The sequence below is a fragment of the Archocentrus centrarchus genome, chromosome 14 (genome assembly GCF_007364275.1).
Source record: "Archocentrus centrarchus isolate MPI-CPG fArcCen1 chromosome 14, fArcCen1, whole genome shotgun sequence".
Classification (NCBI taxonomy): Eukaryota; Metazoa; Chordata; class Actinopteri; order Cichliformes; family Cichlidae; genus Archocentrus; species Archocentrus centrarchus.
Genome location: NC_044359.1, coordinates 28739543 through 28762199, shown reverse-complemented (window position 1 = coordinate 28762199; position 22657 = coordinate 28739543). Strand labels below are relative to the sequence as shown.

The 22657-nt window shown below is 41.0% G+C and overlaps 1 pseudogene; it reads left to right on the top strand.

The window, feature by feature from the left end:
* The first annotated feature begins 8915 nt into the window (after window positions 1–8915).
* LOC115791486 (T-box transcription factor TBX2b-like) lies at window positions 8916–20352 on the top strand (annotated as a pseudogene).
* Window positions 20353–22657: the final 2305 nt, after the last annotated feature.

Genomic DNA, 22657 nt, shown 5'->3' with positions numbered 1-22657 from the left:
ACATGAAAGAGTGGCTTCTCAATTAAAAACCAATTAGTTCAGTGCCACAGAAAGGCTAACTATGAGCCAATCACTGCTGTGTGTGAGATTTACACTGCTGTCAAGCTGTGCAGCCGGATAAGGGTTATTTAAAGTGGCCAGTGCTTGTTTGTCTTTGACACACCCAAGACATGTTTACTGATTAGTGAATGTACGGACATGCTTAACCTTAACACAGAATGGTTGAAGGGATGCTGCTGCAGCATTATTTAATGAAATGTTATTCATTCATGTGAAAAAGAAACTTTACAAAGGGGTAAGTAGCAGCCAGGTGTTGATCAAATGCACTTGATTAACCGATTATCAGTAAGTGTGAGCGCCTCTATAAAAGATAAGATAAGATAAGATAGTGTTTATTCGTCACATGCACAGTTATACACAGTACAATGCACAGTGAAATGTATTTTGTACATGCAACCATATATACACACACATATAAATAAGAAGAATAAAAATAAAAATAAGTAATTCACACTATACACTATACTCTATATACTATACACACTTTTACGTGGAATTATAGATAATAAATTATAATATTTACATTGTGCAATGATAGTCCAGTGAGGGCTCAGAGGTGAGCAGACGGATGGCTTGTGGGTAAAAACTCTTCTTCAACCTTTCAGTCTTAGCCCTCAGGCAGCGGTAACGCCGGCCTGATGGGAGCAGGGAGAAGAGAGAGTGTCCGGGGTGGCTGGGCTGTTTTAGGATCTTCATGGCCCTCAGCCTGCACTGCTTGGTGTAAATGTCCTGCAGGTTGGGGAGGGTGGTTCTGATGGTCCGTTCAGCTGAACGAACCACCCTTTTTAGGGCCATGAAGTCCTGCTTGGTGCTGTTTCCCATCCAGGTGGTGATGCTCCCACGCATGATGCTCTCGATGGTGCAGGTGTAAAAGTTCCTGAGCACCTTGAGTGGGAGCTTGAAGTCTCTCAGCCGCCTGAGGAGGTAGAGACGCTGTCTGGCCTTCTTCACAGTGATGTTTATGTGATGAGTCCAGGACAGGTCCTGTGAGATGGTCACTCCCAGGTATTTGGTAGTCCCTCTGCTGCTTCCTGCTGAAGTCCACGATCAGTTCCTTCGTTTTGCTGACGTTGAGCAGGAGGTGGTTCTCCTGGCACCAGTTCTCCAGGCGGGAGACCTCTCTCCTGTAGGCTGTCTCCTCATTGTGGGAGATTAGTCCCACAACAGCAGTGTCGTCAGCAAACTTGATGATGGCGTTGGACTCTGACGTGGCCTCACAGTCATGGGTGTACAGTGAGTACAGCAGAGGGCTGAGCACACAGCCTTGGGGGGATCCAGTGTTGAGGGTGAGGGAGGATGAGGTGAGGTGACCCACTCGTACCACCTGTGGTCTGCTGGTCAGGAAGCTGTGAACCCACCTGCACAGGGTGGGCCCAGGCCCAGGTCCAGAAGCTTAGATGAGAGCCGCTACGATGAGAGCCGCATCACGCTGGTTAGCCTGATACGTGGAAATAGCCTCATGTAGCTCGGATAGTGCAGTGTTTGTGTCCGCCTGAGGTGGAATATAGACGGCGCTGAAGATGACCGAAGTGAACTCGCGGGGCAGGTAGTGGGGGCGGCATTTCAGGGTTAGGAGCTCCAGGTTAGGTGAACAGGATTGCTTCAGAGGGACAACATTCCTACTGTCACACCAGTTGTTATTAATCATTAGGCACAGACCTCCTCTTCTTGATTTTCCAGACTCACTCGTTCTGTCCGTGAGATGAACACTGAAGAACTCCGACGGCTGTACGGCGTGGTCCGGTATGAGGGGGGTCAGCCATGTCTCCGTGAGACAGATGATGTTGCAGTCCCTTATGTCCCTCTGAAACTGTATCCTGGCCCTGAGTTCGTCCAGCTTGTTATCCAGTGACTGGACATTAGCCAACAGGATGCTCGGCAGTGGCGTTTGGTGCGCTCTGCGCCTCAGCCTCTCTCTTACGCCGGCTCTTTTCCCTCGGGGCCTTGTCCGTGACCTGGGTGCTCCGCGACATCCTTTGTTTGAGCTGGCCCACTGGAAACGCAGGATCTCCTGGGGCCAAGCCGGGTCGGGAGAAAAAGGTGTCAGAATACAGCCAGAGTGCTGTATTCTGATATTAAAAAGAGTCTGTCTGTCATACGTGATATGACACAGAGCAGGCGGAATTATAAAGTCGAGAATTAAAGCTAAACCTAATATATACAAACAAAGCGTAGGAGCAGGTACGACGGCTGCTGACCTCACCGGCGCCATCTTGGAAGGGCTTCGCAGGGGTTTTGGTGGTTTGCTGGTCTGGAGCATTCAGGTGTGTGTTAACACAATGCCACAGTCAGCCCAGGAGCAGACATCCCAGCAGAGAAACTGCAAAAAAAAAACAAGAGCTACATGTTAGACTTTACAGGCCTCAGATAAAATGTTAAATGTTAAAGTTCATGACAGTACAATCAGAAAAAGGCTGAACAAGTACGGCTTATTTGGAAGGACTGCCAGAAAAAAAAATGCTTCTTCTCTCAATTTAGGACACAGCAGCACAGCTTTGGTTTGCAAAGTTACAGAGGAACCATGTACTCATTTACCCAAATTTACCCACCTCACCTGCTCCACTCCACACTACTGAGGCAGCAGAGCTCCTTCTCCCTCAGACTAATTCACCCACGCTGCAATAAAGAACGCTTCAGGACTTCAGTCCTACCATTCTCTGTAAAACAGTATAATGACTCTTCTGTGACAGATGAACACACCTGTCAGGACATAAGATCCCACACACATATTACTGTATTATATCTTCTTGCAGCTGTCTTGAGATTCCTAGTGTACACATTATTAATTAATGAAATTTGCACTACTCTCTTGTGCAATGTTAGTCTTATTATTACTCTTCTTTACCTGCATTTTTATATTTTATTTATTTATTCATTCATTTATTTTATCATGGTTGTATATGTAAAGTGTTGCACTTTTACACTCACTTGGTCACTGTGTCGCACCACATGCAAACGTCTAACAAATAACGTGTCAATACAAAATACAGTAATCCCTCACTTATCGCGGGTGTTTCGTTCCAGGACCAACGGCGATAAGTAAAAATTCACGAAGTAGGGACGCTATATTTTAATACATTATTTTAGTAGTTATACACTATTTTAAGTTTTTATAAACCATCCCCACAGACTTATACACCAAATATATACATTACTGTACAACACGTACTACGCATGTGAAGTACGAGTACCGCAAAACCCTGCGAAACACCGAAAATATGCGATAAATATTTTACACCAATATTGATTGAAAACCCACGAAACAGCGAGTCTGCGAAAAGCGAACCGCGAAGTAGCGAGGGATTACTGTAATGTTAAATGTTCCAGCAAGTTAGAATATTTTGCCCTTTTACATACTATGAAAAATAGTATATTTACAATTTTAATATTTATCTTTAAAATACAGTACAGTCCAAAAGAAGCCATTCTTAAGGAAGGGAAACTGGGAGAAAAGGCTGAGGTATGCCAAATTACACAAGAACTGGATTGAAAATCAGTGGCAACAAAATTTATGGAGTGATGAATCCAATCCAATAGAATTTTTTTTTTTTTTTTTGGTTCAAATTGTCATCAGTGTACAGAGGAGGTCAGGAGAGACGTACAACAATGAGCGTCAGGCAACTGTAAAACACAGTGGAGGCTCTATTGAGGTTTAGAGTTGCATTTCAGGCAATGGTGTTGGGAAAGTTATCACGATTGATGGAATTATAAATCCAGAAAAGTACAGCCAAATTTTGATCAACTAAGCAATGCCATCTGGAAAGCGATTGTTTGGCAACAGCTTCATTTTTCAGCAATGATCCCAAAAACACTGTCAATGTAAAAACATACCTGGATAGAAAAAACACACAATGGAACACTATCACTCTGGGATTAACCTCCCCAGAGCCCTAACCTCAGCATTATTGAAGAAGTGGGATCACCTTGACAGAAAATGGAACAAAAGGCAGCCAATGTCTAAAGAAGAGTTTTGGATGTCCTTCAGGAAGCCGGGGGAACTATTCCTGAAGACTACTTAAAGAAATGACAAGAAAGCTGCCTCAAGAGAGTTGTGGCTGTGTTGAAGAATGAAGGTGGTCACACCAAATATTGACTTTCACACTAGAAGTTTCTGTAAAGAGGAATGGGCAAAAATCCCTCCTCAGTTGTTTGCAAAACTAGTGACCAGCTACAGAAAAGGTCTTACGGCTGTGCTTGCCAACAAGGGTTTCTCTAAAACTGCCATAAAAATTTGAGACTGCCCATTTCTTTGGAAGTAAGCAAACTTTCACATTCATCAAGGGATCAAATAAACTTGCACAGAAAGTAAGGAAATTTGTGTTTGGTTGATTATTTCTTTGTTGTAACAGAGCTTCTTGGCAATAAATCTTATGTCATTGAAAAGCCTGTTTAATTCCCCTTAAATGGAGCCACATTTGTAAGGGAAATGCATTCGTGGGTTGAGCAGCATAGTTGAGTGTGTGGGGCTGCACCCATGAAAAACCTGCCAAATCTTTTCTGTCAGTGCCAAACAGCTCATTCTGCCATTTCACAGTTTAGTCCGATATCAGACTAGCGATGGTTTGAATTTAACACTAAAGCAAAAAAAACAAATAGTAAACACTTGTAACACTTCTAGGAAATGAAAAGACCTTTTTTGCAGTGACCATCAGAATTTTTGCAGCTGCTGTCACTTTGATCTATTAGCTCATAAGACTAAAATAGTTACAAATTCAGTGAAGTCTGTTAGAGTGTGTCTATTAGACTCTGATTAAATTTGGGACAAAACATTCCCTGCAGCAAAAACAGTGACTTGGCCTCTCCTTATAGTTATTTGTGTCTCTGGCTCTGTATCACTGGATTAAGTTGGAATCCCAGATGCTCAAAGTCTGTGCTTGAAACACCTCAGTAAATGAGTTAATGCAACCTAAAATTCATTACTGCAGCATTAGGTTTATCTGGTTGACAAAGTGTCAGAGGTCAGTGGATGTAATCACAAGCCATTCACATGATGCTGCATATAAATCCAGCTGCTATGCTATATAAAGTCATCTGAATAACTAATGGGACTTTAGCCTGCTGCTTTTATTTTCAACCAGCTTAAGATACATTTTGCTATGACAGGGTAGATCTTGCCAAGAAAGCCACTGCTTAAATCTCAGATAGTGATGACAGGATTATGATGTTCAAGATCAAGTTTGAGATATTTAAGAACTGAATAAGATTTCTAGTATCTGAAAATGGAGGTTCTGAAGAAGACGAAGGCTCCAGAATCTGCACATTTACAGTATGTGGTTATGTCTTGAAAGTACATTGCCCGAGCAGGCAGAGTACACTTACAAACCTATGTTAGTGTACAGTTTACTGATTTTATCATGGAGAAAGTTAAGGCTGTTTGTTGCTTTTCTTTAAGCCTTTCATCAAATCAAAAGAAAAAAAAAAAAAAAGGCTAAACAACACAATCTTGAATAAGATTTAGGTAAAAAGAGTTTATCTTACCCCTCAGAGAATCTGAGACTTCAAACTGAGATGACCAAAGCATCTTAGCCCCTCTCCTGTGTACAGAAGATAAAAATAATCCATTCTGGTTGCATAGGAATGAATTTTTGGGTGGGGCAAATGCACCTCTCTTCAATTTGCCCCCCCCCCCCTTTGGTTCATACGCCTATACCATTACCCCCTCATCTGAGTCAGTCACAAAATAACTAGTTCAGTCAAAGAAGAATCCCTGCAGCCTCCAACTGTTACAGAATAGAAACAAAAACATGAACGTTGCTAGCAAACAAACTTGCAGCAGGAGGTCTCCACCTCCCTTCACCATGTCGCCACAGCACCCTCATCAGCCTGTGTGAGTGTCGGGTATTGTGTAAATATAGTCATACGCACGTGCATGCGCACACTCACGCAACCCTCCCTGAGGTTTCTTCCCATTTCCTGTTAAAAGGGAGTTTTTCCTTCCCACTGTCACTAAGTGCTTGCTCATGGAGGGTCATTTGATTGTTGGGTTTCTCTGGAATAATTACCTTACATTGTAAAGCACCTTGAGGTGACTTTTATGATTTGGAACTGTATTGAATAATACACATTACCTCCAGTAGCGTTAACTGAGTTTTATTAATTAGAAATTTTGACAGCTTCCATTCTACATCATGGACTTTAGTAGCCATCTGTCGACCTCATCAAATCCCAGTTTGTTATAGATGTATGAAAATAAGCACCTTTCCTGTGTCTAACTACATCACTGATATTAAAGTGCACTTCTAATTTTTTATTTATTTTTGTTAAAGAAAGCACTTAACTCAGCTTTCAAGCTGAATATTGTAAATAAATCAACTTATATTTTATTGCAAAAGCCCTTCTGTGCTGAGGCTTGTGGTGAGTCATATCTACGTTACACTTATCTAAATTCTAATCAGCACTTGTCTTCATTCTTTCATCACAACATTGTTGCAGTGACACAGAATTTGTGACAAACAGGTAAGGAAAACGGGGATTATTGCTTTCAGTGTAAATTTTATTTACTCAGAAATAACAGTATACACAGATTGATGCACCATCCTTAGGACTGCCATTCGTGTCATACTTGTGCGCATTAATCGTCCAATTGCATCTGTCTTTGGGTAAAGAAGGAGAAAGCTTGAGTGGGCTTCTAAGTGTGATTTTTCACAGTAGCTCAGGGTGTGCAGTTTCTTTTAATTCAAAAATCATTCTACAGCTCTGACAGAATCCTGGGAGCCAGACTGCAGGTCAGTCCGGTGCCATCCGGCTCTACGTTGATCTTCTTATGAAGGAGAAGTGTAAATAAGCTGCACACTAGACATACCATAAATATAACAATTTAAATAGAAATATAGCATCAAGTAGCATATAGCAGAATTAATCTTCACAACAAGGTGAAGGTGTTGAAATAACACTGTACACTGTCACAAATAAGACTGCATAGTAGAGAAACAACAAAATCACATGCTGATGATTTACTGGAAAAGAATGTGTGTTTTGGTCTGATGTTTTGTGTCTACAGGACCCAGATGAGGCCGTTAACAGGCACAGAAGAAGGAACTGATAAGCATGCTACATGCTTGCATATTTCAATAACTGTGTAACTGTGTCAAGCAGTGACGTGCGGTGAGGGTCGTGACTGGTGAGGCACTGACGTCATCACATCAGATTTACAAACATATAGCTTATTCACCATTTGATTGGCAACAGTTGTTTTGTTTAACATTAACATAGTCTGAAGCAAACCTTTTAGCTCCGGTGTTGGTCTTCCTTTAATTATCTTCTGCTTCGATTGAAAGTCCAGTTTAGAAAATTCTTTCAGTTGAGTTATGTAATCTTCCATGTTGAACATAAGGCCAAGCAACAGGAAAAACTAACTGGCCTTGCTAACTGTTTATGGTAGCTTGCCGCCGAGGAGTCGTAGAGTCCCTGGGATCACCAGCGCCCCCTACCATGAGGCACGAGAACTGCGTGCCTCACCTAGTGTCTCTTCGCAGCAGTTTCATGATCGCTCAACACAAGAATGCATTACACACACATACAGTTGTTAATGAAAAAAACAAAAAAAAAAACTGTGCATTATATACACCAGCTAAAATATAGAAATTTAGTTCATATAGTAAAAGTGTTAGAACATTTTAATAGCCACATGCAAAGGGAAAGTAATCCGGTCTCACTGCATAGCATGCCAGCACAGTTAGTAGTCATTGGCAATGACTATACTGAGCCGCACCACGGATTGCGCAATCCGTGGTGCGGCTCGCCGGGCTGGTGCCTCACCGTTCGTCTCTTAGTATTTGACCGGCAAATGCGAAAATTCAGCGATTTTGAAAAAACTAATCTAAAAATGGTGTAGTTAAATGGAAAAGAACTTTAAAATACAAATCACTGAATGAATATAACCATTTAATTTATTTTTTAATTTTATATTTCCACGATGACAGGTGAGGCCGTGCCTCACCTGCCTCCCCTGACTGCACGTCACTGGTGTCAAGTCTGTGTATAAAAAGTTGAACTAAGATAGAGAGCAGTGTCAGACTTGTGTGAAGCTGCACCGACTGGCTACATTAGGCAGCTCCAACAATTCTGAACCAGATTAATCTGTAAATTGTTTGAAATGGCTTTATTAAATTTAATAATTGGACTCCTTATTCCGTTTGTTTTGTGTCATTCCTGTTCGATAAAACAAACACGCAGAAACCTAAAGACTTAACCAGCAGCACACACTTATTTAAATTCCTTCATTTACAACTCCATCTTCCACCAGCATAGAATATCTGATACACCTATACCATTATCGCCTCTTCTGAGTCACTCATAAAATAACCAGTTCAGTCAAAGAAGAATCCCTGCAGCCTCCAACTGTTACAGAATAGAAACAAAAACATGAACGTTGCTAGCAAACAAACAAACTTGCAGCAGGAGCTCTCCACCTCCCTTCACCATGTCGCCAGCAGGACAGCGCCCTCATCAGCCTGTGTGAGTGTCGGGTATTGTGTGAACACACGCGTATATGTGGATGCGCGCGCATGCGCACACTGACTCACTCACCCCCACCCCCACCCCCGCGCGTATGTGCACACAAAGACACTTCGGAATGTTGAAAATTCTATGAAGTATTAGGTAACAAAGAGATCTAAGGAGGTTCTGTTAAATAGAACTCTTTAACTGGACACATTTGAAACTTTCTTTCAGTGCGAATCAGACTTCTCACCTGAATGCAACACAAGAGTTTTGAAAACAATTTTGGATTTTTGACATTTTCCTAACAGCAACCAGAAGAATTTTTGAAAAAATTCTTCACACATTGCTGAGAAACACCGCTCAAAATGTCAGTGGACGTTTCATCCAGTGATCTTGACATTTTTGAAGGAACCATGCTAGGAAAATGCCACAGAGTGGAGGCTTTCCTTGGAGAGGGCGGCTTTGGTTTTGTAACCAAATGTCGTAATATCCAAACCAACAAATGCGTGGCGATCAAAGTCAATAAGAACCACCCTGCAATTTTGCAACAGGCAAAAAAAGAAATATTCATCCTCAACAAGCTGCGATGCCTGGATCCAGACAGCTGCAATCTTGTCAAATGGAATGGCTTTTTCATTGACAGGGAGCGTATATGCCTCAATTATGAACTCCTTGATCAAAGCCTGCTGGATTACATGGAGGACCGCCGCAACCAAGGCCTTCCCATACGCGAGGTGAGGCCAATTTTATATCAGCTGGCCAATGCCCTGTCCCACCTGAGTGCAATGGGAATAATACACGCTGACCTCAAGCCAGAAAACGTGATGGTTGTGGACCGCACTCAGTCTCCCATCAAAGTGAAAGTTATTGATTTTGGACTGGCGTGTCCCGTGTCTGCAGTAATTCCAGGTGACTGTGTGCAGACAGTTTGGTACAAGGCACCAGAAGTAATGCTCCACGCTCCATTCGATCAAGCTATCGATATGTGGTCTCTGGGCCTGATAGCTGTGGAGCTGGCCATAGGGCGGCCTCTCTACCCTGGTGAGAGGGATTATGATGTTTTCAGATACATCATACAAACTCAGGGCCAGCCACCAGACTATGTCTTGGATCGTGGGTTTGATCCAGATTTGTTCTTCGTACAAGACAACCGTGGTGATCAGCGGTGGAAATTTAAATCTGAAGAACAATTTCAGCATGAAACAGGATATCAAGCGCAAGAAACCAGATATGTAAAGCTCAGGCGTCTTGATGATCTGGAACAATTAATGAAAATGAAAACAGGCCACCAAAGCGGCCAGAATTTGTTGGTGAGCCTCATTAAACAGATGCTGCACTTAGATGCCAACCAACGCATCACTCCCTTGGAGGTTCTCCGGCATCCGTTCTTTGACCCCGGCCTCTCGCAGAGTTCCTTCAGAGACCACTGTAATGACATGAAGAACACAGAGGATCAAAGCCTTGTTCTCTGTCAGCAGCCTTCCAGCTGGCCATCAGAAAGTCCACATAGCATTAAGTGGAGTGTCCAAAAGCCAGATGAATTAACCAAGGAAACACCGCTCAACAAGTCAGAGAACACATCATCCTTCCTCCCCAGTGATTTTGACACTTTAAAGGAACCATGCTGGGAAAATTCTACAAAGTGGAGGCTTTACTCGGAGAGGGCTGCTTTGGTTTTGTAACCAAATGTCTTGATACCAAACCAACAAATCTGTGGCAATAAAAGTCAACAAGAACCACCCGGAAATTTTGCAGCAGGCAAAATCAGAAATATTCATCTTAGAGCAGCTGAGATGCCTGGATCCAGACAGCTGCAACATCATTAAATGGAATGGCTTTTTCATGGACAGGGAGCGTGTATGCCTAAATTTTGAACTCCTTGATCAAAGCCTATACGATTACATGCAGGACCGGAACTACCAAGGCCTTCCTGTAAGTGAGCTGAGGCCAATTTTGTATCAGCTGGCCAATGCGCTGTCCCACCTGAGTGCCAGGGGAATAGCACACACTGACCTCAAGCTAGATAATGTGATGATTGTGGACCGAAATCAGTCTCCCATGAAGGTGAAAATTATTGATTTTGGACTAGCATGTCCTGTGTCTACATTGGCTCCACATGTCTCTGTGCAGAGCCTTTGGTACAGAGCACCAGAGGTAATGCTCCAGGCTCCATTCGATCACGCTATCGATATGTGGGCCCTGGGCCTGATAGCTGCAGAGCTGGCCGTAGGGCAGCCGCTCTACCCTGGTCAAATGGCTTATGATACTTTCAGATACATCATACACACTCAGGGCCAGCCACCTGACTGTGTCTTGGACCGTGGCTTTAATACACAATATTTCTTCATCAAAGAAAACTGCGGAGACCAACACTGGAGATTTAAAGCTGAAGAAGAATTTAAACATGATACAGGATATCAAGTGCAAGAAACACGGTTCATAAAGCTCAGGCGTCTTGATGATATCCAACAATTAATGAAAATGAAAACAGGCCACCAAAGCGGTCAGGAGTTGTTGGTGAGCCTCATTAAACAGATGATGCATTTAGACACCAATCAGCGCATCACTCCCTTAGAGGTTCTCCAGCATCCATTCTTTGACCCCGGCCTCTCACAGAGTTCTCCCAGAGACCACTGTAATGACATGAAGAACACAGAGGATCAAAGCCCTTTTTTTCTGTCAGCAGCCTTCCAGCTGGCAGTCAAACAGCCCACACAGTACAGACTGGAGTGTCCAAAACCCAGCTGTACACCTAAATTCTACGTGGAGCAGCAACAGTGAAGAGTGTGACATTCAATTTAAAAACAATGCAGATGCCTTCCACGCCTGCTTCTGCTATCCTCCACAGTCTCATCAAAGTTGCCCCAATTGTCCACACTGCGAAACCCAAAACTCAATTAATTATTACACCAGCCCAGCACTTTGATGAAAAATTAATTTCTAAGTTGCTCCAAAAAACATCATTTTGGCTTTTTTTTTTTTTTTTTTTAAATTTTCACTTTCCCCTCACCCACCAGTCGGTCGCGGCAGATGGCCGTCCCTCCCTGAGCCTGGTTCTGCCGGAGGTTTCTTCCTGTCAACAGGGAGTTTTTCCTCCCCACTGTTGCCAAGCGCTTGCTCATAGGGAATCATCTGATTCTGGGGGTGTGGATTCTTGTGGAAATAAGACATTTTTTTTAAAAAGCCGATAAAACATCAGATATAATCGTGACCTTGAACAAGTTACCATCCTATTCAAGCGTCACTGAGGAGCAACGATTCTTTTGAAAATTGGCTAAAACTAAAAATTTGACCGTAAATTCAGTGTTCAATACTTAAAATGATGTTACTGTTTTAACATCAATGTTACTGTTTTAAGTCTTAATAAATAAAAAAAAAAAAAAACCATAAGATTGCTTTTGTAATTCTTGTCTTTTATTGTATTGTATAGTGTTTAAAACTGTAGACACTGTTCTTGATGTTCCACAGACTGCACTGAACCTTCATTTGAGAAATATATGAAAACCTTTTCAATTCCTTTGTGGAGGTGGCTAATGTGAGGTTAGATATCAGCCTGTAGTAATGCCACAGCTACAGCTGAGGAAACACACTTGGAGGCTGGAATTCTCTTCACCCGATGTGCAATTTATTTACAAGTGCGATTTACAAGGAGGGTCAGGATGGTGATATGACCAAAAAAAGAGATACAAAACTATAGAAAAACAAACTTCAAACTGTTCAAAGAATTTAAAAAAAAAAAAAAAAAAAACTAAACCAAAGAAACCCAAAGGCTAAGCCCATGGCTACTGGGCTCTAGCCAACACACTAGGCCTGCTATGCCTCCCTCTCTCTTCCTCTCAAGAACATTAACTCTGGCTTATAAAGCCTAAGCCCCTCCCCAGAATAAACCACAAAAATTCAATAAGGTCCCAATTAAGATTTTCTACCTATGAGCAAACAACTTTCCAATGACCTCCTTTAAAGCTCTGACACAAAATCATCTAAATATTAGTGGTTTCCTGTGTACCAAAGATTATTTCACAAGAAAAGAAAAGAAAATTCCCCCCCTCTGCATTCTTACTGACATAGTGAGCTCCCAGTCTCCCCTTACTATAAAAAGATTTGGAACCTTCCACGTCCTGTTTGGCAGTCCAGATCTCCAAGATGGTGGCAGCATGGAACAGAGCATTCAGCAACATTGACATGACTTGACTTGGTGCTAATAAATGGTTTGAATATGTGGGCCCATTGTATTTTATTTTTCTATGACATGGAAATAATGAGAATGATAATGCTAAGAGATAAATACCAAAAATCTGCATACTATTGAATCAAACTGAAATTAAAGTAAACCAATGAAGGACTGGACCAATGTAGTGTTGGCCTCACATTTACCACTGAACAACCTCTTTTTTGCTGGGAAGATGTTATATTATTAGAAGTCATTGCATTCTGTTGGCGGCCATTAACACATTTAGTCTTACAGGGCACGGGCTACCCCGTGCCTTTGACCCATCATGCTCCATGCTCTGCCTTTTTCTATCAGTTTAAGCCCTTCCATGCCCTCCTTGTGCAAGGTGTCAATGATCATCTTTTGGACAACTGTCCAAAAGTCAGCAGTTTTCTCCATGATTGTGTAGCCTACAGAACTAGACTGAGAGACCATTTAAAGGCCTTTACAGGTGTTTTGAGATAATTAGCTGATTAGAGCGTCTTTGTAGCTGCAAATATTGAGCCAAATTAGATGAGACAAAGGCTTGTACCCAGTCTATTCCAATTGCGAAAGACAGGTTAGATAAAAATGTTTATGACATATTAGTAACTTCTTCATTGAATTCTATGAACACGTATAGTCAAGTTGACAGAAATGTAACTTTTTTGGTCTATTTGTCTCTCATAAGCCTGGGGACCCTTACTGGATGGAGCCCTAATATGGCACAAAGTCAACAAAAAGGCTGATCTTCTTCCACACCAAGAAGGCCTTTGACAGGAGTTAAAGGTCTTACCTCTTTGGTTTCCTCTCAGAATTTAATTGAAAGGATACTGCTTTTGTGTGCTGCTCTTGTCACCCCACTCATCACAACTGTCTTAAAGTCTCCTGAATTCATGGTGGGTCATAGAACCAGGCCTTCTTTTGTACTGTGAACCCTCAACAGGTGAAGTTATTTGTTTGTGACTGGCACAGAGGTGGCTTCAGTAATGCATAAAATCTTTATGGAAAATGTTTTACTTTATTAAAGCCACCTTGAGGATTCTATTATTGGGACAGCAGAGTTGGCTATATCCTTTGGTGAATTTCCAGTTTACAAGATTAATTACTCTAAGTCTGAGGCAATGCCCCTGACCTAATGTATCCCGGTCTTCAACCTGATCCTTTTAGCTGGTCCCTGTCACTTTTTACTTCCCTTGGTATACAAATTACCCTCTCCTTCTTTGACCTGCACAAAGCTAATTTCATGCTGCTAAACCACGAGCTTAGGGAAGACCGAGCTTGCTAGACAGCCTTGTTGCTGTCTCTCTTGAAGAGTGAACCTCTTTAATATGAACATGCCTCTGTGGTTTGTACCCCTTTCAAATGATTGACTAAAAACTGGTTTGGAGACCCCTTTTCTACCAGTCTTACCTTTGAGGCTTCCCCAGCTATTTCCTCTGTCTCTCTGTAACATGTACAGTACTAGTCAAAGTTTGGACACACATGTTCAAACTTTTGACTGTTACTGTGTATGCTAAGAAATTGGTTTGAAATAATGTTTAGTCTGGAGTGCTGACAAAACCATTAAAAAAAAAAGCCTTCTATCCTGTCCACTCAAACCTACAATTTTGCCTGACTTAGGGCACCCCATCTCTTTGTAGGCCTAAAAATGTGTAAGGAGCATTAGTGTATTAGGAGTATTGTGTATCAACTCAGAGATCAAATTTGTTAAGTTTTCCTGTGAAACTAACAAACTCAAGTTTTAGTACCATATAAGATGACAGCAAATGCCAAAATCAAGCAATTTCAAATCATAATGTACCTTTGCAAGACAATAAACTGTATTTTAGATAAGATAAGATAATCCTAGGGAAATCGAACTTTCCTACATTAAAAAATAAGTGATGCCTGTAATGGATTAGTATTGAAATCAATCTCAAAATATCTTGGGGAGGGTGATCCAAATCCAAAATCTAAATCTTTATTCATGCATGAGCCAAGGCAAACAATTCAGGCAGAGCAGATGAGAGAGGTACCCCAAAAGGTCTAATACAAGTAGAAATTGAACATGTGGAACCTCCCCTAAGCAAAAAAGGACAAAAATCAAGAAGAGAATCCTTAGAGGCCAAAGTCTATTCAGAGAATAAACTTGGAAATAAAACACGTGAAATAAAAACCTGAAAACTACCCTGAAAGCTTGACTATGAATAGAACAAGTTACAGTAAACAACCACTTCTATATATATAGTAGGAAGACTGATTGGATAATTGGTTAGTTTCTCTTCCAGTTCTGTGGTGTACAGAAGTGGAAGGGAAACTTGAAGAAAATCCTCAGACACTGTTAAACACTTGAGACTTTTGTTTACAGGTTTAAGATGATTCAATAAAAAGCTTTGTTCTGCAACTCTCAGCAATCACATTTGTATCCTGCTTTTTTTTTTCCCCCAAACTTCATTTTCAAGACTCAGAATCAGATGTTTATACAGAATATGCTCACAATTTCAGACTATGCAGACTGCTTCATTCCCATTCCTCTCTACTGGAGCTCTGACACAACATTCCCAGTATTTTCTGAATCATGCCTGTCTGAATTCATTTTATTGCTACGATTTCACTTTATTGCCATTTACTTTCCTGAGTACCATTAATCATGTGAGAGACTTGTCTCCATGGCTGGATTAGCCAATGGGCAAACTGGGCAAATGCCCATGCACAGTTGGGGGCCCACTGAAGAAGCAACGGTGTCTCAGCAGCTGAGGTTCACGTCACCACCCCCGCCCTCTCCAATCAGGCCTTCTCACTATGCCTTCCGGGGTGACAGTTCAAAGGCCAAAATCAGTAACAGAAATTGGTTGTAATATCAATTTTCAATTTTTGACATATTATCCTAAATATAAAAGTAAAGCAAAAAAAAAAAAAAAAAAGGTCAGATAATAATAATAAAATTATTATATTAATAATAATGTCGGCTGAAACCATGATCAGTGATTGGTAGGCTGTGCGTAACGAAGCCCTGTCGAAAAAAAAATCTGGCTCGTTAATGTACCATGTGCAGGGGAAAGCAGACGTGTGACAGCACGAACACAATCTCTCTCCCTCCCTCTCTCCTCATCCTTGGTGGCAGTTGTTTTTAACAAGCTTGGAGTCTCAGCGTGCACAGCTGCCCTCTGCTTGGTGGATTTACTAGCGCATTCTTGCCTCTGTCTCTGTATTTTAAGAATAGGAAATTCTGCTTTCCCTCTTCAGATCAAATCATGCCACCACAGTTCATAAACTTAAAAACGGAGTGCTTTTTAGATGTAGATGGCCAAGCACGTACAGCCCGCGCGGGATGACTGGGACTTTTCTGATCGGATGCCCCGATGAGAGATCCGGTTGGCGCTGCGGTTCCCATGGCTTATTTATCCTTTCCAAATTCGTTGACCGGGTGCCTTGTCCTTTTCAGCCTTCCTTACCAGCGCACAGCCTTCGTTTTCCCCCTGCGCCGACTTTCCCGGACGTCGCCGCCTTCTCCAAATCTCTGTCGGAACAGGCACCCTCTGACGCGGGGCTGCACGCAACTCTGGGGTGCCAAAATCAGACCGTTCAGCAGCGCACCTTAAAGAGCCTTGAGCCAGATGAATGGTTGGACGAGGACCCGAAAGTTACGACGCTGGGAATCAAAGAACTTATGGAGTGAATTTCACAAAATAGGAACCGAATGGTTATCACAAAATCAGGAAGGCAAGTAAAAAAAGCGCAATCAAGTGCCAGTGCTGGGTATCTTGTGTATCCATTTGTAGTTTCAAATGTAACCCTTAACTGTTTTTGTCTGCCATTGTTTGCTTAACGCTATGTTAAGGAACTCCCAAAATTTATTTATTTTTATTTATTTTTTTGGGGGGGGGGGGGGGGGGGGGCAATAATCTAGTTCTGCTTCTGACTATCACAGGGGACAAATTCAATAGACAAACAAGCTGTATGCTTAAAAAAAAGTCACAATTAATTATAACATATTAATTTTTACACCCAATCCCCCAAAAATAATTAATTGTCTACGACAGGAGGATGTTTCCGCCTTTCAAAGTGCAAGTAGAGGGGCTGGATGAAACAGCAAAGTATATCCTGCTGATGGACATTGTCGCTGTTGACGACTGCCGCTACAAGTTTCACAACTCCCGCTGGATGGTGGCTGGAAAAGCTGACCCGGAGATGCCAAAGCGCATGTACATCCATCCGGACAGTCCGTCCAAAGGAGAGCAGTGGATGAGCAAGCCTGTTGCCTTTCATAAACTAAAACTCACCAATAACGTGTCCGATAAACACGGGTTTGTAAGTAGCACTCACTGTAAAGTTGCTGTTTTTGCTCATCACTTATTATGCTTATTTATTATACTTGCAGTTTTCTGTTGTAGTTAATGACGTGGATAACAATAATTTCAACAAGTGTTTCTTTTTTTTCTGATTTCCAGACAATTTTGAATTCCATGCATAAGTACCAGCCCAGATTTCACATAGTCAAGGCCAACGATATAATGAAGCTTCCGTATAGCACCTTCCGGACTTACGTTTTCCCGGAGACGGAGTTCATCGCTGTCACTGCTTATCAAAACGAAAAGGTAACCTCATCCTTCAACCCCTCCCACACACACACACACAAATGACAAATGCCCACATGGATTATACAGTGGATACTGCTGTTGTGCCCATTTATAACTGCACAAGGAACTTTGGATTTATTAATCTGCAGACCTTTCCTATTTCCCATCAAGATCACACAGCTAAAAATTGACAACAACCCCTTTGCCAAAGGATTCAGAGATACGGGAAATGGCAGACGAGAAAAGAGGTATGTTTTGCAAGTAGAATACATCTTCAGGCCATATCTGCATGAGCTCATGCAATCTAAATTTGTGATCCTCAGGAATAAACAGTTAAACATTTCTTCACTGCATGAAAACCAAAGCAAAGCGGACCAGGACTTTGCTGATTCTGATGACTCCTATGAACAACCTAGTACCAGTGAGCCTTTTTATTCCCCACAACTGGTGAGCAGCCCTCTGATGTCCACATCAGCCTGTCAAGGTGGGTTCATTCAGAGTGCATTATGTTATTAAGCAGCCACTGTTGACCTGTCTACATGAAGTGTTAATTTGATAATCTAACTTAGATGTCATTCTCTAGCCAGCATATGCTACTTACAGGATCTTCTTTTTTTTATTATTTTATTTGATGCAAAACTATCAAAATGGGCCACAAGGTATTTTAACCGGTTTTTGAAAAGCACACTTTACTAATAACATTAATGGCTCAGCTCAATTTCACTGTAAAGTAATCCATGATGCATTGATAGTGTTTCTTCATGGCTCAAGATGTTTGCTCTCCTTCAAAAATTATATATCTTTTTTCTTCACAGATGAGAGCAACATTATAAGCGATTCAGATATTGAGCCGCAAGATGACTGCAATGCTAAAGCCAGCTGCTCCGGGAATGAGCGTGCAACAGCTTTTAGTCTGAGAGGCGAGGAGATACTGTGGAAAAAGTGGGATCTCAGAAAGAACAATCAGGATGCAGCAAAAGCAAGAACATCAATTAGCACTTCACATGATAGGTTATCTATAGGTGTGGGCTCAGAAGAGCAAATGAGTGAAATCAAAAACGGGCTCCTGCCTATGATGCTGCAGTCCTGGAGCGCATCATCCTTCAGTGCTGGTCAGCATCAGACTTTGGATTTCTCAAGTACTCACAGCCAACAGTCTACTAGACTTGGGGAACCTTTGTTGTTTCATTCAGGACAGCTGTCAATGAAGCCAGAGTTTTTTTCCAATATGGGTGTGGGGAATGTATTTTCCACTGCATCTGGTGTAAGTGACTTAGGAAGCGGAGGCCTGTTTTCTGAAAGCATCACCTCTTCAGCTCCGTTCAAATGTCACCTGTCACAGCAAATGTTGGCATCTCAGGTACGCTTCCCCAGGTTCACTGTATTCTGATATTAAACATCCAGTTAAGAGACATTGTAAGCAGTGGTTCCTTAAGGGGTAGACCAGGGTATACAGTAGTAAGATTTATTGAACCTCAATAGCATCTTTAAAGTCTGAACACTTAAAAAAAAAAAAAAAAAAAAAAGATTCTCCACATTAGGGAGCAGCAGAGTATTCAGAGAAAGAAACATCTGATTATAATCTTCAGCATTATATGGCAGCACATGTGCAGATTACTAAAGGGGAATTATGTATATTTGAATGAATGAATGAATGAATGAATGAATGAAGTTTTATTGCCATATTTGAGATGGTACCCTATCATTAGAGTTTAAAAAAAAAAAAAAAGTGATCACCAACAAGCTGAGGGTTCTCATAAGGGGTCAAAATTACTAATGGGATTAATTTTGGTTGCAGAAAAGTTACGTTAGAAAAATTCTGCTTATTCTGCCTTTTCTTTAAAGGTAGAGAACTCATCAAATCTACTGTTTACAACTCATAACTACTCATTCAGGTTTCTAAAAATGAAGGAGAGTCAGACATATAGCCCGGCAAACAAAGGTTCTCTGTACACAACTTCCCTTAAAAACGATACCTTTGATCACTTCTTGGTGTACTATGTAAAGTTTCCTGGGATGACCAGTGGTGACTATGAATATAAAAAGATTAAATGAATTTGAAATCAGTCTTATTTTTCATTAAACAACTATTAAAGTAAAGCATAGGTGTGAATCCTCTTGTTGCCTAATGGGATTATATTGATGACCCTTACCGACTTCATTTGCTAATGCTTTGGATTTCCTCCAATAATATGAGTTAAAACCAAAGCAAATCACAGGAGCCTTCATGAAATTTACATTTTCAGTTTTTAGTTAGCTGTTTATATACAAAGGAAGACGACAAGATCTTTACTACAAATCTTAACAACTACTCTTTATTGCAGGGAATTTCACTGTCACCTTTTGGAGGACTGTTCTCATATCCATACAGCTACATGGCAGCACCGGGGGCAGTCACACCAGCCCTTCCCACCTGTTCTGCCACCTCGTCACACTCCAGAAACAGACGGTACAGCAACTCTCGACCATGGTTGCGATTCAGCCCTTATCAGATTCCCACGTCGATCACCTCAAGCCAAAATCTGCTACCAACCAGGTTGCCTGGTAGATCATATTTACAATCTCAGCTGTTCAAATCTGGGAGCAGAGAGTCAAGTGTGGTGTCTGACAATAACAGCTCTCTAGTCAGAAGACTTAATAAACCAAATCTTCTACAATAGAATCTCATATGCAGTAATCACATACATGGTGGAGATTGTGATGGAGACACAGGCAGCTTTATGAAGTTGCATATGACAATCATTTAAAATATTTTGTCAAAAAAGTATTTTTTTGCTTATTTTTAAATTGATCATATGATCATAAACCCAATAAACACCGACTTGGTGTAAAGACACAGGCGTTCATACTGAGGTTGGGCTTGGATATACATGATTGAAATATAATCATTGAAAAGCATATGTTTATATACATTTTTGAAATTCTGATTCTTTAACAAAATTTAGGTTTGTTTTAACTGATATACATATACACACCTGAGTGTCTTTTGATTTGCAAAAACACAAAGTCAGTACTTATTGACTACAGTATAATAATGAAAAATTATAAATGCTGGTCAATGTAATTCCCAGAAAATGTGCTATGCAAAGCCAGTGCCCACAGTGGAATTCTTTAGAGAATAATACACTGCTCAAAAAAAAAAAAAAGTAAAATAAAAAATTAAAGGAATGCTTTGAAAGCACATCAGATAACGATGGAAAAAAAAAAAAAAAAAAAAAAAGGATCTTCTCCTAGATCTGGACCAGGGTGGCATCAGACAGACCAGAACATAATGTCCCAGAGGTGTTCTATTGGATTTAAGTCGGGCGAGCATTGGGGCCACTCATTGGTATCAATACCTTCATTCTCCACGAACGGCATGCATACTCTTGCCAAATGAGGTCGGGCATTGTCTGCACAAGGAGGAACCCAGGACCCATTGCACCAGCATAGGGTCTGACCATGGGTCCAAGGATTTCATCCTGATACCTAATGACAGTCAAGGCGCTGTTGCTTGGTCTGTGCTTCCCTTCATGGCTATGCCTCCCCAGACAATCACTGACCCACCTCCAAACTGGTCATACTGAACGATGTTACAGGCAGCATAACATTCTCCACGGCTTCTCCAGACCCTTTCATATCTGTCCCATGCGCTCAGGGTGAACCTGCTTTCATATGGCTATGAGATCCTGGAGGAGTTGAACTACCTGTGCAACCTCTGTAGGGCCCAAGTATGGCCTCATGCTACCAGTACTGACACTGACCCTAGCTAAATGCAAAACTAGTGGGGGGTTGAAAAGATGGAGGGGGGTGTCAGACCTTCACCTGTAAAATCATCCCTGTTTTGGAGGTTGTCTCATTGTTGCCCCTCTAGTGCACCTGTTAATTTCATTACCAGCAAAGCAGCTGAAACTGATTAACAACCCCCTCCGCTACATACCTGACCAGATCACTATTCCAAAAGTTTGACTGACTAAATGCTATAATCAAAAAAAAAAAAAAAGAAAGAAAGAAAGAACGAACACACCACACACACAAAAAAGTGTTCCTGTAGTTTTTTGAGCAGTGTATAATGTAATGTGCTTTAAACATAATTTAAAATGATTTTTTACTGCTTTTTTCTGTATAGCTGTATAAATATTTTCTCTTGTATTTTTTTCACAAACTGTAAAAAAAAAACATGACTAAATGAAGCCTTTTCAGAATGAATGCTTTAAAATTTCACGATATGCCAGTGGTATGAGAAAAGTGTTAGCTGTTTCACATGTTACACAGTTTCACATGTTGACGTAACAAAAATGTGCAGTGAGCTTGGAAAAAAACAACAAAAAAAAAACTCAGGACTTTTTTTTTTTTTTTTTTAAACCAGCACTAAAGAAAAGTATCTCCAGAAATGTAATGTGTATGAAATTATGCAGGTATGATGATTTTTTTGTTTGTTTTTGTTTTTTTGTTTTTTTTGGGGGGGGGGTCTTTACATTTTCACAACATGAAATATGTTGGACTAATTTCCAGCAGGTGTTCTAATTTGTAATATTTGAGTGATTCGTTTAATGTTAATTTTGCTTATTTTGTTATTGTTCTCTTCTTTTTGTTGAGTTTGTCGTGAATTGCACTCCTACATTTCACTGAAAATACAAAAACAAACAAAAAAACAATACTTGTTTGGATGTGGTGCATATCACAGTTCTTATGCTCCAAATCATAATTTAATCTTGACTGAAGAGTTGGATTCTTTTCTCTAGTGATGATCAGAGTCATCTAGATGTTATGCCTAGTCCTTTGAGTAAAATAAGCTTTAGATTTCATTTCTGTACTTCTGTATTCTGTCTTGGAAAAGCTCAGCCTGTGGCTGCTCCATATGGCCACTCGTTCTCTGTACTGACATCTAGGAATCTGTGGCCTTGGTTGCCAGTTAGACCTTATTCTTGTCACCTTCTATTCAAAGAAAAACTCAAATGCGCAAGAAGGCAAGTGGAGGTCTTAAACTAATTATCTTAATTCTGAACAAATTCTTCTGGCAGCAACCTTAGAACCCCCCCCCCCATTCATAGATGTATAAATATCTATGGCAGACATCGGTTAGCCGAAGCACATGAACAAGAATTAGCTGCACTTGATATTAGCACTATTTGTAACATGACAATGGTTCACAAAAAGTCGACAGTAAAGTTGCCAGTTAATGACAGGAACAAAGTTCAGGACAGTCATACTGCTGCACTGTAACACAAGGTTATATCAATGCACTGATTTGCATGTATGCAAATAGGTGTAGAAAGCTATGTATTCAAACAAGGTGATTCACACTGCATTTATTCCTGGACAGAGATCTTGTGTGATGAACATCATCACACAAGCAAAACAAAATATCCAAGTTTCATAAATACATTTATGTGCCAGTGAGTGGTTGGAGCTTCTTTTTTTT